Consider the following 13,590-nt stretch of genomic DNA (forward strand, 5'->3'; position numbering starts at 1 on the left):
GTAAAGAAAAGCGCTTGTTGGGAGACAACCCAATATTTACCCTTACTGTTTTTGTGTGTTTACATGATTAAGATACTGTAGTAATCATGTTTTATAGATTTTGTTTCAATTAAGTGAAAAGTAAGACCTTTGGGAAGACTTGGGTGAAAGTTAATGTGATCTTGCTGTAAAAAAACAGAAACTTTGCGCTCACGAGACTAGTTGCCATTTTTTACAGAAGAGTGATTTGGTGCTGATTCTTTTTGCAGAATATTAATAGACAAATTCCTCACGTCCACCAATTTATTTCATAATTTTTTGAGTAGCAGAAGTATGGTTAGTTCTCAGATCGTTACAGACTATTCTGTTTCTGACAGATTCTGTTTTCATTGCATAGTTTGCTTGTTTTCTAGTTTCTATGGCTTATATTCCTCAATATAAATTCTAGAAATGATATGGTACAGTAGGAATTGTGTGAGAACAATTATGATCCTTGTCTTTGACATCACCAAATTAAATGGTTTACTCCTTATCATACTAACTTATCTCACGAAGTTTCGTTAAGTTTTGTGTGATTGAAGTTTTCAAGCTTTGGGTGAGATATCGATATAAGGAGAATAAGGAGTGGAAAGACCCTAAGCTTGGGGATTCCCAAGGCAACCCAAGTTAATATTCAAGGAATACTCAAGCGCCTAAGCTTGGGGATGCCCCGGAAGGCATCCCCTCTTTCGTCTTCAAAACTATCGGTATACCTTACTCGGAGCTATATTTTTATTCGTCACATGGTATGTGTTTTGCTTAGAGCATTTTTTCAATTTTACTTGATATTTGAATAAAATCATTGGATCTGAAATATTAAATGAAAAAGAATCCTCCCATGTCTAGTTAATTATTTGACTACTCAGTGTCCTTCAGTATTTTCTTTTGGAGTAGTATGTCATTTACTCACGTGCTTCACGTATATCCTATGAGTAAATGGTTGAATAATTGAATATCATAAATCTGAATTTATATGTTTCATATGCTTATACCATGGGGAGTAATCACTTCACATAGAATAAGTATAGGTAGTAAACTTATTGAAAGTTAGCAAACGTAGAATTGGTCACTTGAACAATTCATGAAAGAATATTGAAGGAAGAGAGATTTCACATATAAATATACTATCTTGGATATCTTTTGTAATTGTGAGCACTCATTAAAATATGGCATGCTAAAAGGTTGATGTCAGACAAGGAAGACAACGTAATGGGATATGTTTTCTTATATCCGAAATAAAGTATATTGTTTTGGATCATCCAACATGTTGAGCTTGCTTTTCCCCCTCATGCTAGCCAAATTCTTTGCACCAAGTAGAGATACTACTTGTGCTTCCAAACATTCCTTAAACCAGTTTTTCCATGAGAGTCCACCATACCTACCTATGGATTAAGTAAGATCCTTCAAGTAAGTTGTCATCGGTGCATGCAATAAAAAATTGCCCTCTAAATATGTATGATCTATTAATGTGGAGAAAATAAGCTTTATACGATCTTGTGATGTGGAAGAAATAAAAGCGACGGACTGCACAATAAAGGTCCATATCACAAGTGGCAATATAAAGTGATGTTCTTTTGCATTAAGATTTTGTGCATCCAACCATAAAAGCGCATGACAACCTCTGCTTCCCTCTGAGAAGGGCCTATCTTTTACTTTTATCTTCTACCTTATGCAAGAGTCATGGTGATCTTCACCTTTCCTTTTTACATTTTATCGTTTGGCAAGCACATTGTGTTGGAAAGATCCTGATATATATATTGAGTAGGATTTTCTACAAGTGCTTGCCACAGAACTAGTTAAGGGTTTCAACGGTGCAAAAGTTCTCAAAAATTCTGAAAAAAATATTGAACCAACACACCTATAATATAACATGATCCAATGGAGGGATTAAAAAATACGACTGTATGTGTCCTGGACAAAAAAACAAATAGTTCAGTATATATTTACGTCGCAGTGAGCTGAAATGCTTATTATTTTTGCCGAGGACACATAGATGCATATTTTGACAATCCCTCCGTTGGATCATCTTATTACATTAGAGAGATGCTCCCATATTTATTTCATATTTTTTGATAACTTTTGAACCGTTAAAAGTTTAGGGACACTTAACTAGTTCTGTGGCAAGCTATGGTAGACACAGTTTTACCTATATATATATATATCCAATTTGATGTAAGTTATAATGAACTATTATTGTTGACATTACCGTTGAGGTAAAAGGTTGGGAGGCGAATCTATAAGCCCATATCTTTCTCTGTGTCCAATTAAAACTTTGAACCCATAAATATCACGTGAGTGTTAGCAATTGTGAAAGACTAAATGATAGTTGAGTATGTGGAGTTTGCTAAATGAAAGCTGGGACATAGACCCTTCCTAAAAATAAGATGAATTGCAATTGTTTGATGACTGAGAATATAGTTTGTTAGTTTCAAGAAAGTTTATGATCTATACTTTAACATGTGAATAGCTTGTTACTTGATCATGAAAAGTTTTATGAAGATGCGCTACTGTTATGATATATAATGATGCTATAAAAAGTGATGGAAACTATCATTGATGAAACTTATGCACTTGCTCGCATTCACACTTCATAAATTATTTCTTTTATCATTTACCTACTCGAGGACGAGCAGGAATTAAGCTTGGGGATGCTGATACGTCTCCAATGTATCTATAATTTATGAAGTATTCATGCTATTATATTATCAACCTTGGATGTTTTATATGCTATTTTATATGATTTTTGGGAATAACCTACTAACCTAGTGCCCAGTGCAAGTTTCTGTTTTTTCCTTGTTTTTGAGTTTTACAGAAAAGGAATATCAAACGAAGTCCAATTGACGTGCCAATTTTTGACGATTTTTTATGGACCAAAAGAAGACCCCGGAGTAAAAGAGTTGGGCCAGGAGAGTCTCGAAGCGTGCACGAGGGTGGGGGCGCCCCCCCCCCCCCCAGGTGCGTGGGCCTGCCTCATGGACGCCTCGGGCACCTCCTTGACGTGAGACCGACGTCCAAAATTCCTATAAATACAGAAACCTTAGAAAATTAACCTAGATCGGGAGTTCCGCCACCAGAAGCCTATGTAGCCATCGAAAACCAATATAGGCCCTCTCTGGCACCCTGCCAGAGGGGGCCATCATCACCGGAGAGCATGGAGGAGGATCCCGGAGGTGCCATCATCACCATGAAGGCCAAGGACTAGAGGGAGAACCTCTCCCCATCCAGGGGGTGATACGTCTCCAACATATCTATAATTTTTTGTTGCTCCATGCTATATTATCTACTGTTTTGGACATTATTGGGCTTTATTATCCACTTTTATATTATTTTTGGGACAAACCTATTAACCAGAGGCCCAGCCCAGAATTGCTATTTTTTGCCTGTTTTAGGGTTTTGAAGAAAAGGAATATCAAACGGAGTCCAAACGGAATGAAACCTTCGGGAACGTGATTTTCTCACCGAAAAAGACCCGGGAGACTTGGACCCTACGTCAAGAAAGAAAAGAGGAGGCCCCGGGGTGGGGGGCGCCCCTCCCCCCCCCCCCCAGGCGCGCCCTCCACCCTCGTGGGCCCCCTGTTGCTCCACCGGCGTACTCCTTCCTCCTATATATACCTACGTACCCCCAAACGATGAGATACGGAGCCAAAACCCTAATTCCACCACCGTAACTTTCTGTATCCACGAGATCCCATCTTGGGGCCTGTTCCGGAGCTCCGCCGGAGGGGGCATCGATCATAGAGGGCTTCTACATCAACACCATAGCCCCTCCAATGAAGTGTGAGTAGTTTACCTCAGACCTACGGGTCCATAGTTAGTAGCTAGATGGCTTCTTCTCTCTTTTTGGATCTCAATACAATGTTCTCCCCCTCTCTTGTGGAGATCTATTCGATGTAATCTTGTTTTTGCGGTGTGTTTGTTGAGATCGATAAATTGTGGGTTTATGATCAAGTCTATCTATGAACAATATTTGAATCTTCTCTGAATTCTTTGATGTATGATTGGTTATCTTTGCAAGTCTCTTCAAATTATCAGTTTGGTTTGGCCTACTAGATTGATATTTATTGCAATGGGAGAAGTGCTTAGCTTTGGGTTCAATCTTGCGTTGTCCTTTCCCAATGATAGTAGGGGCAGTAAGGCACGTATTGTATTGTTGCCATCGAGGATAACAAGATGGGGTTTTCTTCATATTGCATGAGTCTATCCCTCTACATCATGTCATCTTGCTTAAGGCGTTACTCTTTTTTTAACATAATACTCAAGATGCATGCGGATAGCGGTCGATGAGTGGAGTAATAGTAGTAGATGCAGGCAGGAGTCGGTCTACTTGTCTCGGACGTGATGCCTATATACATGATCATACCTAGATATTCTCATAACTATGCTCAATTCTGTCAATTGCTCAACAGTAATTTGTTTACCCACCGTAGAATACTTATGCTCTCGAGAGAAGCCACTAGTGAAACCTATGGCCCCCGGGTCTATACTTATCATATTAATCTCCTACTACTTAGTTATTTCCTTTGCTATTTACTTTGCCTTTATTTTACTTTGCATCTTTATCACAAAAATACCAAAAATATTATCTTATCATATCTATCAGATCTCAATCTCGTAAGTGGCCTTATAGGGATTGACAACCCCTATTTGCGTTGGTTGCAAGGATTTTTTTTGTTTTGTGCAAGTACGAGGGACTCACACATAGCCTCCTATTGGATTGATACCTTGGTTCTCAAAAACTGAGGGAAATACTTACGCTACTTTGCTGCGTCATCCCTTCCTCTTCGGGGAAAACCAACGCAGTGCTCAAGAGGTAGTAGGGGGAGGCCATGGAGGAGGAAGCACAAGGGGGAGAACCTCTCCTTCTCTCTCTCGGTGGCACTAGAGTGCCATCGGGAGGGGAATCATCGCCGCAGTGATCGTCTTCATCAACATCACCATCATCATCACCATCCTCATCTCTTTTACGTGGTCCACTTTCCCGCACCCCGCTGTAATCCCTACTTGAACATGGTGCTTTATGCCACATATTATGATCCAATTGTGTGTTGCCATCCTATGATGTTTTGAGTAGATATCCTTTGTCTTTGGGTTGATTGATGATCTAGATTGGTATGAGTTGTATGTTTTACTTTGGTGATGTCCTATGGTGCCCTCCGTGTCGCGCAAGCGTGAGGGATTCCCGCTGTAGGGTGTTGCAATACGTTCATGATTCGCTTATAGTGGGTTGGTGAGTGACTGAAACACAAACCCGAGTAAGGGGGTTGTTGCGTATGGGAATAAAGAGGACTTGATGCTTTAATGATATGGTTGGGTTTTACCTTAATGATCTTTAGTAGTTGTGGATGCTTGCTAGAGTTCCAATCATAAGTGCATATGATCCAAGTAAAGAAAGTATGTTAGCTTATGCCTCTCCCTCATATGAAACTGTAATAGTGATTACCGGTCTTGTTAACAATTGCCTAGGACAATTCCGCACACCGATCCACCATTATTCCACACTCGCTATTTATAATATTTAGTAATATATTCTAACTTTATGATAATAGCGCCTAATTTTATATTTTAGCTCTCCGATGTCATACAAAGTTATCCTCTTCATACCCACAACATAGTTTTATTTCTCGTTGCTAGTTGGAAGCAAACGTTCGGTATACGTAGAGTCGTATCAGTGGCAGATAGGGCTTGAGAGAATATTGATCTTACCTTTAGCTCCTTGTGGGTTCGATACTCCATACTTATCACTTCCACCTTTGGAAATTGCTATGATGATTCCTTGCACTTGGGGATTATCAAGCTCTTTTCTGGCGCCGTTGCCGGCGAGCAATAGCGTGGGGTTGATATTCTCGTGTATGCTTGTTTGCTTTATTCAGTAAGCAGAACTTGTTTTTTTTTCTTTTTTGTTTCTGTTTAGTTGTCGGTGAAAAATAAAAAAATTTAAAAGAATGAAAATACCAAAAAAATACTTGCCTGTCATGCCTAAAAAGTTTTTCAAAAAGAGAAGTGATTGGAAAGTTACGCATTGAAGAAGTGAGGGTCGACCTTGAGCACTTGTGTTCATGCTCATGGAAACAATGTAGAATTTTTCATGGAAGTTTATCTGTAAATAATTATCCCCTTATATATATCCATTGTATTATAAAAATAATGTGCCAAGCTTTGGTTTTAGGATGATTAGATTGCTTGTTTACTATGTGCAGAACAAAAACAGAAACTTTGGCTGTAGCGCGTGATTTTACATTTTTTTTACTGGAAAGTCAAATGGGTCTGAAACTTTTTGCACATTACTTCCGTATAAATTGTTCAAATTTTCAAATTTATTTCATAATTTTTGGAGTTACAGAAGTTTACTAAACCTTCAGATTTCTACAGACTGTCCTGTTTTAGACAGATTCTGTTTTTCGTGTGTTGTTTGCTTATTTTGATGAATCTATGGGTAGTATCGGGGGGTATGAACCATGGTGAATTTGGAATACAGTAGATATAGTTCTAATATGAAATTTAAATGAGTTTGCAACAGTACCTAAAGGTAGTGATTTTCTGTATTATTCTAAAGAATCTCACAAAGTTTTTGTTAAAAAAAATTGTGGATGAAGTGTTCGAAGAACGAGGAGTTACCGATGTGATAAGAATAAAGAGAGGCAAGAGCTCAAGCTTGGGGATGCCCAAGGCACCCCAAGTAAATATTCTAAGGATACTCAAGCATCTAAGCTTGGGGATGCCCAGGTTGGCATCCCATCTTTCTTCTTCAACAATTATCGGTATACCTCAGTTTTTGTTTTGTTCACATGATTTGTGTCCTTTGTGTTTTCTGTTCTTCCTTTATGAACCATGATAGTATGAGATAGCCCTACATTGATTTATAGAATGCTTCATGTGCTTCACTTATATCTTTTAAGTATGATCTTGTAGAATTGCTCTTTGTGCTTCACTTAAATCTTTTGAGTATGGTTTTATAGAATGCTTTGTGTGCTTCACTCATAATTTTGAGCTTGGACATTGGTTAGTTTATATTAATTGTAGAATTCTCCATGAACTTCACTTATATCTTTTGGAGTATGAATAATACTATCATCTAAAGTGGGTTTGGAAGAGTGTCAACTTTAGGAACTAGTGATCCCGCCATTCCGAATGAGGAGAATTTTGCTTATGTGGAGAGTAGTAAAATTTCTAATCTCGTAGATCATGAAAAGAATGCTTTATGTGATGGTAATATTGTTGAAATCATTCATTATGCTACTGAAAATTATTATGAGGGAGGAATACATGCTTGTAGGAGTGCAATAATATCAAGTTTTCCTCTCTATGTGCTTAAAGTTTTGAAGTTATACTTGTTTTGCCTTCCTATGCTAGTTAATTCTTGTTACCATAAATTGTGTGCTCACGAAATCCCTAGGCATAGGAATTGGGTTAGGTTTAAATGTGCTAATCATATTCTTCATGATGCTCTCTTTATGTTCAAGTCTTATCTTTCATGTGAGCATCATTGGAATCATCATGCCTAGCTAAAAGGCAGTAAAGAAAAGCGCTTGTTGGGAGACAACCCAATATTTACCCTTACTGTTTTTGTGTGTTTACATGATTAAGATACTGTAGTAATCATGTTTTATAGCTTTTGTTTCAATTAAGTTCCAAGTAAGACCTTTGGGAACACTTGGGTGAAAGTTGATGTGAAATTGCTGTAAAAAAACAGAAACTTTGCGCTCACGAGATTAGCTGCCATTTTTCTACAGAAGAGTGCTTTGGTGCTGATTCTTTTTGCAGAAGATTAATAGACTAATTCCTCACGTCCACCAATTTATTTCATAATTTTTTGAGTAGCAGAAGTATGAGTAGCAGAAGTATGATTAATAGACAAACTATGCAAATAACAACATACGTTGTTCCCTTTGTCATTGGTATGTTACTTGCCCGAGATTCGGTCGTCGGTATCATCATACCTAGTTCAATTTCGTTACCGGCAAGTCTCTTTACTTGTTTTGTAATGCATCATCCTGCAACTAACACATTTATCACTTTTGTTGCAAGGCTTATAGTGATGAGCATTAGCGAGAGGTCCCAGAGATACCTCTCCGAAACACGGAGTGACAAATCCTAATCTCGATCTATGCCAACTCAACAAACACCATCGGAGACACCTGTAGGGCATCTTTATAATCACCTTGTTACATTGTGATGTTTGATAGCACACTAAGTGTTCCTCTGGTATTCGGGAGTTGCATAATCTCATAGTTATAGGAACATGTATAAGTCTTGAAGAACGCAATTGCAATAAACTAAACGATCATAGTGCTAAGCTAACGGATGGGTCTTGTCCATCACATCATTCTCTAATGATGTGATCCCGTTCATCAAATGACAACACATGTCTATGGCTAGGAAACTTAACCATCTTTGATTAACGAGCTAGTCTAGTAGAGGCATACTAGGGACACTCTGTTTGTCTATGTATTCACACATGTACTAAGTTTCCGGTTAATACAATTCTAGCATAAATCATAAATATTTATCATGATATAAGGAAATATAAATAACAACTTTATTATTGCCTCTAGGGCATATTTCCTGCACGTATATCATGTTCACCATTTTGAGCTCGGGGGGAAATTTCTTTTGTCCCCCTGTATTCGGTGGGTGAGGCTCCTCGTCGTCGTCCTCGCTGGGCGACCCCTTCTCCTTATGTTTGGTGTTCAGCTTACCGTCCTGTTTGAAGACCCAACAACTTCTGTTGGTATGGTTGGCAGGCTTGTCGGGGGTGCCGTGAATCTGGCAGGGTCGATCTAGTATTCGGTCCAGGCTAGATGAGCCGTCTTTATTTCTTTTAAATGGCTTCTTCCGCTGACCGGATTTGGAGCCACTGAATCCGGCGTTGACCGCCGTGTCTTCGGTATTGTTATTGTTGCTTTGACGCTTGTGTTTGTTGCGTCGGGGCCTGCCGTTGCCATTTCTGGTTTCGGAAGTACCAGGGTCGCTGGCACCGTTGTTGTTACAGGCTAACCAGCTATCCTCTCCCGAGCCAAAATGGGTCATGAGTGTTGTAAGGGCTGCCATGGACTTTGGCTTCTCTTGGCCAAGGTGTCTGGCGAGCCATTCGTCGTAGATGCTGTGTTTAAAGGCCGCTAGGGCTTCGGCGTCTGGGCAGTCGACAATCTAGTTCTTTTTAATTAGGAACCTGGTCCAGAATTTTCTGGCTGACTCTCCGGGCTGTTGGACTATGTGACTGAGGTCATCGGCGTCCGGGGGCCGTACATAGGTACCTCGGAAGTTGTCTCTAAAGGCATCTTCCAAATCTTCCCAGCTGCCAATAGAATTTTCTGGAAGGCTATTTAACCAGTGCCGTGCTGGCCCCTTAAGTTTCAAGGGGAGATATTTGATGGCATGTAGGTCATCACCGCGAGCCATGTGTATGTGGAGAAGAAAATATTCAATCAGACTGAGGGATCCGTCGTGTCGTCGTATGGGTCGATGTTCACAGGTTTCAACCCTTCTAGGAACTGGTGCTCCATTACCTCATCGGTGAAGCATAGAGGGTGTGCGGCGCCTCTGTATCGGGCAATGTCGTGATGCAGTCCGGATGAAGTCCGTATACGATTTTCGGCCCGAGTGAGGTTGTGCTTGTCGCGCCAGGCCTGACGACCGTCCTCTCACGCTGGGGCACATCCCCTTGATCCGTATATTGATCTGGTTTGACCGGCTCTATTAACCTAGTTCAATCTCATTACGGGCAAGTCTCTTTACTCATTCTGTAGTGCATCATCCCGCAACTAACTCATTAGTCACTTTGCTTGCAAGGCCGTAGTGATGAGCAATACCGAGAGGGCCCAGAGATAACTCTCCGAAACACGGAGTGACAAATCCTAATCTCGATCTATGCCAACTCAACAAACACCATCGGAGACACCTATAGAGCATCTTTATAATCACCCAGTTATGCTGTGACGTATGATAACACACTAAGTGTTCCTCCGGTATTCAGGAGTTGCATAATCTCATAGTTATAGGAACATGTATAAGTCATGAAGAAAGCAATAGCAATAAACTAAACAATTATAGTGCTAAGCTAACAGATGGGTCTTGTCCATCACATCATTCTCTAATGATGTGATCCCGTTCATCAAATGACAACACATGTCCATGGCTAGGAAACTTAACCATCTTTGATTAACGAGCTAGTCTAGTAGAGGCATACTAGGGACACTCTGTTTGTCTATGTATTCACACATGTACTAAGTTTCCGGTTAATACAATTCTAGCATAAATAATAAATATTTATCATGATATAAGGAAATATAAATAACATCTTTATTATTGCCTCTAGGGCATATTTCCTCTAGTCTCCCACTTGCACTAGAGTCAATAATATAGATTACATAGTAATGATTCTAACACCCATGGAGTCTTGGTGCTGATCATGTTTTGCTCGTGAGAGAGGCTTAGTCAACGGGTCTGTAACATTCAGATTCGTATGTATCTTGCAAATCTCTATGTCTCCCTCCTTGACTTGATCGCGGATGGAATTGAAGCGTCTCTTGATGTACCTGGTTCTCTTGTGAAATCTAGATTCTTTTGCCAAGGCAATTGCACCAATATTGTCACAAAAGATTTTCATTGGACCCGATGCACTAGGTATTACACCTAGATCGGATATGAACTCCTTCATCTAGATTCCTTCATTTGATGCTTCCGAAGCAGCTATGTATTCCGCTTCACACGTAGATCCCGCGACGACACTCTGCTTAGAACTGCACCCACTGACAGCTCCACCATTTAATAAAAATATGTACCCGGTTTGTGACTTAGAGTCATCCGGATCAGTGTCAAAGCTTGCATTGACGTAACCGTTTACGACGAGCTCTTTGTCACCTCCATAAACGTGAAACATATCCTTTGTCCTTTTCAGGTATTTCAGGATGTTCTTGACCGCTGTCCAGTGATCCACTCCTGGATTACTTTGGTACCTCCCTGCTAAACTAATAGCAAGGCACACATCAGGTCTGGTACATAGCATTGCATACATGATAGACCCTATTGTTGAAGCATAGGGAATGACTTTCATTTTCTCTCTATCTTCTGCAGTGGTCGGGCATTGAGTCTGACTCAACTTCGCACCTTGTAACACAGGCAAGAACCCGTTCTTTGCATGATCCACTTTGAACTTCTTCAAAACTTTATCAAGGTATGTGCTTTCTGAAAGTCTAATTAAGCGCCTTGATCTATCTCTATGGATCTTGATGCCCAATATATAAGCAGCTTCACCGAGGTCTTTCATTGAAAAATTCTTACTCAAGTATCCTTTTATGCTATTCAGAAATTCAGTATCATTTCCGATTAACAATATGTCATCCCCATATAATATCAGAAATGCTACAGAGCTCCCACTCACTTTCTTGTAAATACAGGCTTCTCCAAAAGCATGTATAAACCATATGCTTTGATCACACTATCAAAGCGTATATTCCAACTCCGAGATGCTTGCACCAGTCCATAAATGGAACGCTGCAGCTTGCACACTTTGTTAGCACCTTTTGGATCGACAAAACCTTTTGGTTGCATAAAATACAACTCGTCTTTAAGATATCCACTAAGGAATGCAGTTTTGACATCCATTTGCCTAATTTCATAATCATAAAATGCAGCAATTGCTAACATGATTCGGACGGACTTAAGCATCGCTACGGGTGAGAAGGTCTCATCGTAGTTAACTCCTTAAACTTGTCAAAAACCTTTTGGAACAAGTCGAGCTTTTTAGACAGTAACATTACCGTCAGCGTCAGTCTTCTTCCTGAAGATCAATTTATTCTCTATGGCTTGCCGATCATCGGGCAAGTCAACCAAAGACCATACAAGTGATGGGCATATAAGAAGTATATTTTGAAGCTGGATGTTGAAAGGATCGATATGGTTGACTAGAGGGGGGGTGAATAGGCAACTAACAATTTTTAGCTTTTCTTTAACAAGTTAAAGTTTGCATCAAAATAGGTTGTCTAGAAATGCAACTAGGTGAGCAACCTATATGATGCAACGAGGATAGGTACACAAGCAAGCAAGAGATATGAAACAAGTAAGCTTTCTTAAATAAAGGCACGAGATAACCAAGAGTGGAGACGGTGGAGACGAGGATGTGTTGCCGAAGTTCCTTCCCTTTGAGAGGAAGTACGTCTCCGTTGGAGCGGTGTGGAGGCACAATGCTCCCCAAGAAGCCACTAGGGCCACCGTATTCTCCTCACGCCCTCACACAATGCGAGATGCCGTGATTCCACTATTGGTGCCCTTGAAGGCGGCTACCGAACCTTTACAAACAAGGTTGGGGCTCTCTCCACAACTTAATTGGAGGCTCCCAACAAAACCACGAAGCTTCACCACAATGGAATATGGCTCCGAGGTGACCTCAACCGTCTAGGGTGCTCAAACACCCAAGAGTAACAAAATCCACACAAGAAAGTATGGGGGAACCAAATATCCTTTGGTGGAAGTGTAGATCTAGGTCTCCTCCTTCAATCCCTAGAAAATCAACAAGTTTGAGTGGCTAGAGAGAGAGATCGGGCAAGAGAGCTTGAAGGGCATCAATGGTGGAGTGAGAGAGGTCAAAGGTGGGAGTGGTAGGTGGGAGAAGATCCCTTATATAGTCACCCTCAGTTTCCAACCATTACTGCGTTTTTGCACTGCAGCGGTACAACCGGTCCTCGTCCCGGTACAACCGGGACTCACGGTGTAACAGCAGAACCCTACCAAGCGGTACAACCGGACAGGCGGGCGGTAGTACCGGCTAAGAAAGATAACCGGACTAACCGCTTGGCTACCGCACAACCACCGCATCAAAACAGGAGCTTGACCGGTACTTGGGAGGTGCCTAGCCGGAACAACTACATGGCCTTGAGCTCTTGGGCGGCTAAGTTCTGAGCGGAAGAACCGCTCGGACCACCGGTGGTACCGGTCATCGTGGAACGACCGGACCAACCGGGCCACTACCGCCCAAGAACAGCATCAAACCAGAGGCGAGAGCGGTACTTGAGCGGTACATGGACGGGACCACCGCCCTAGCTGTTGCAGAGCATGGTGGCGGTACCACCTCCCGGAGGCAGCGGTACCACCTCCCGGAGGCAGCGGTACAACCGCTCGAGCAAAAGCTGGTGAGCGACAAGACCCAGTGGTACAACCGCTCCAGAGAGCGGTACAACCGCCGGGCAGAAACAATGAGCAGGAAAGAGGGGAAGAGGCAAGGAAAACTCTCTCTCACACACACACCTGAGGAAGGCAAAGAGAGGGTGTTGGGGATATTACTACTGGGCATAAACCGGCCTACCTGGGCCGGATTAACTCCATCAGTAGTTCAAAGGTGTTAAAGCCCAAAGAGGCAGATAAAGGCCCAGGGCCCGTAGTCGGTTTACAACCTGTAGCCGTACATCAGCTTTGTGCATATACTTGTAATATAAGTTAGGAACAAGGAGAGACCAACCCGGATACAAGTATGAACCGGTGTTGGGACTCTCTGAACCGGCAGGCGTCACCCATGTATAAAAGGGGACGACCCGGCGGCGGTTCAAGGACAACAGACAACAACTCGAGACATAGGCG

The sequence above is a fragment of the Triticum urartu genome, chromosome 3, assembly GCF_003073215.2.
Source record: "Triticum urartu cultivar G1812 chromosome 3, Tu2.1, whole genome shotgun sequence".
NCBI lineage: Eukaryota > Viridiplantae > Streptophyta > Magnoliopsida > Poales > Poaceae > Triticum > Triticum urartu.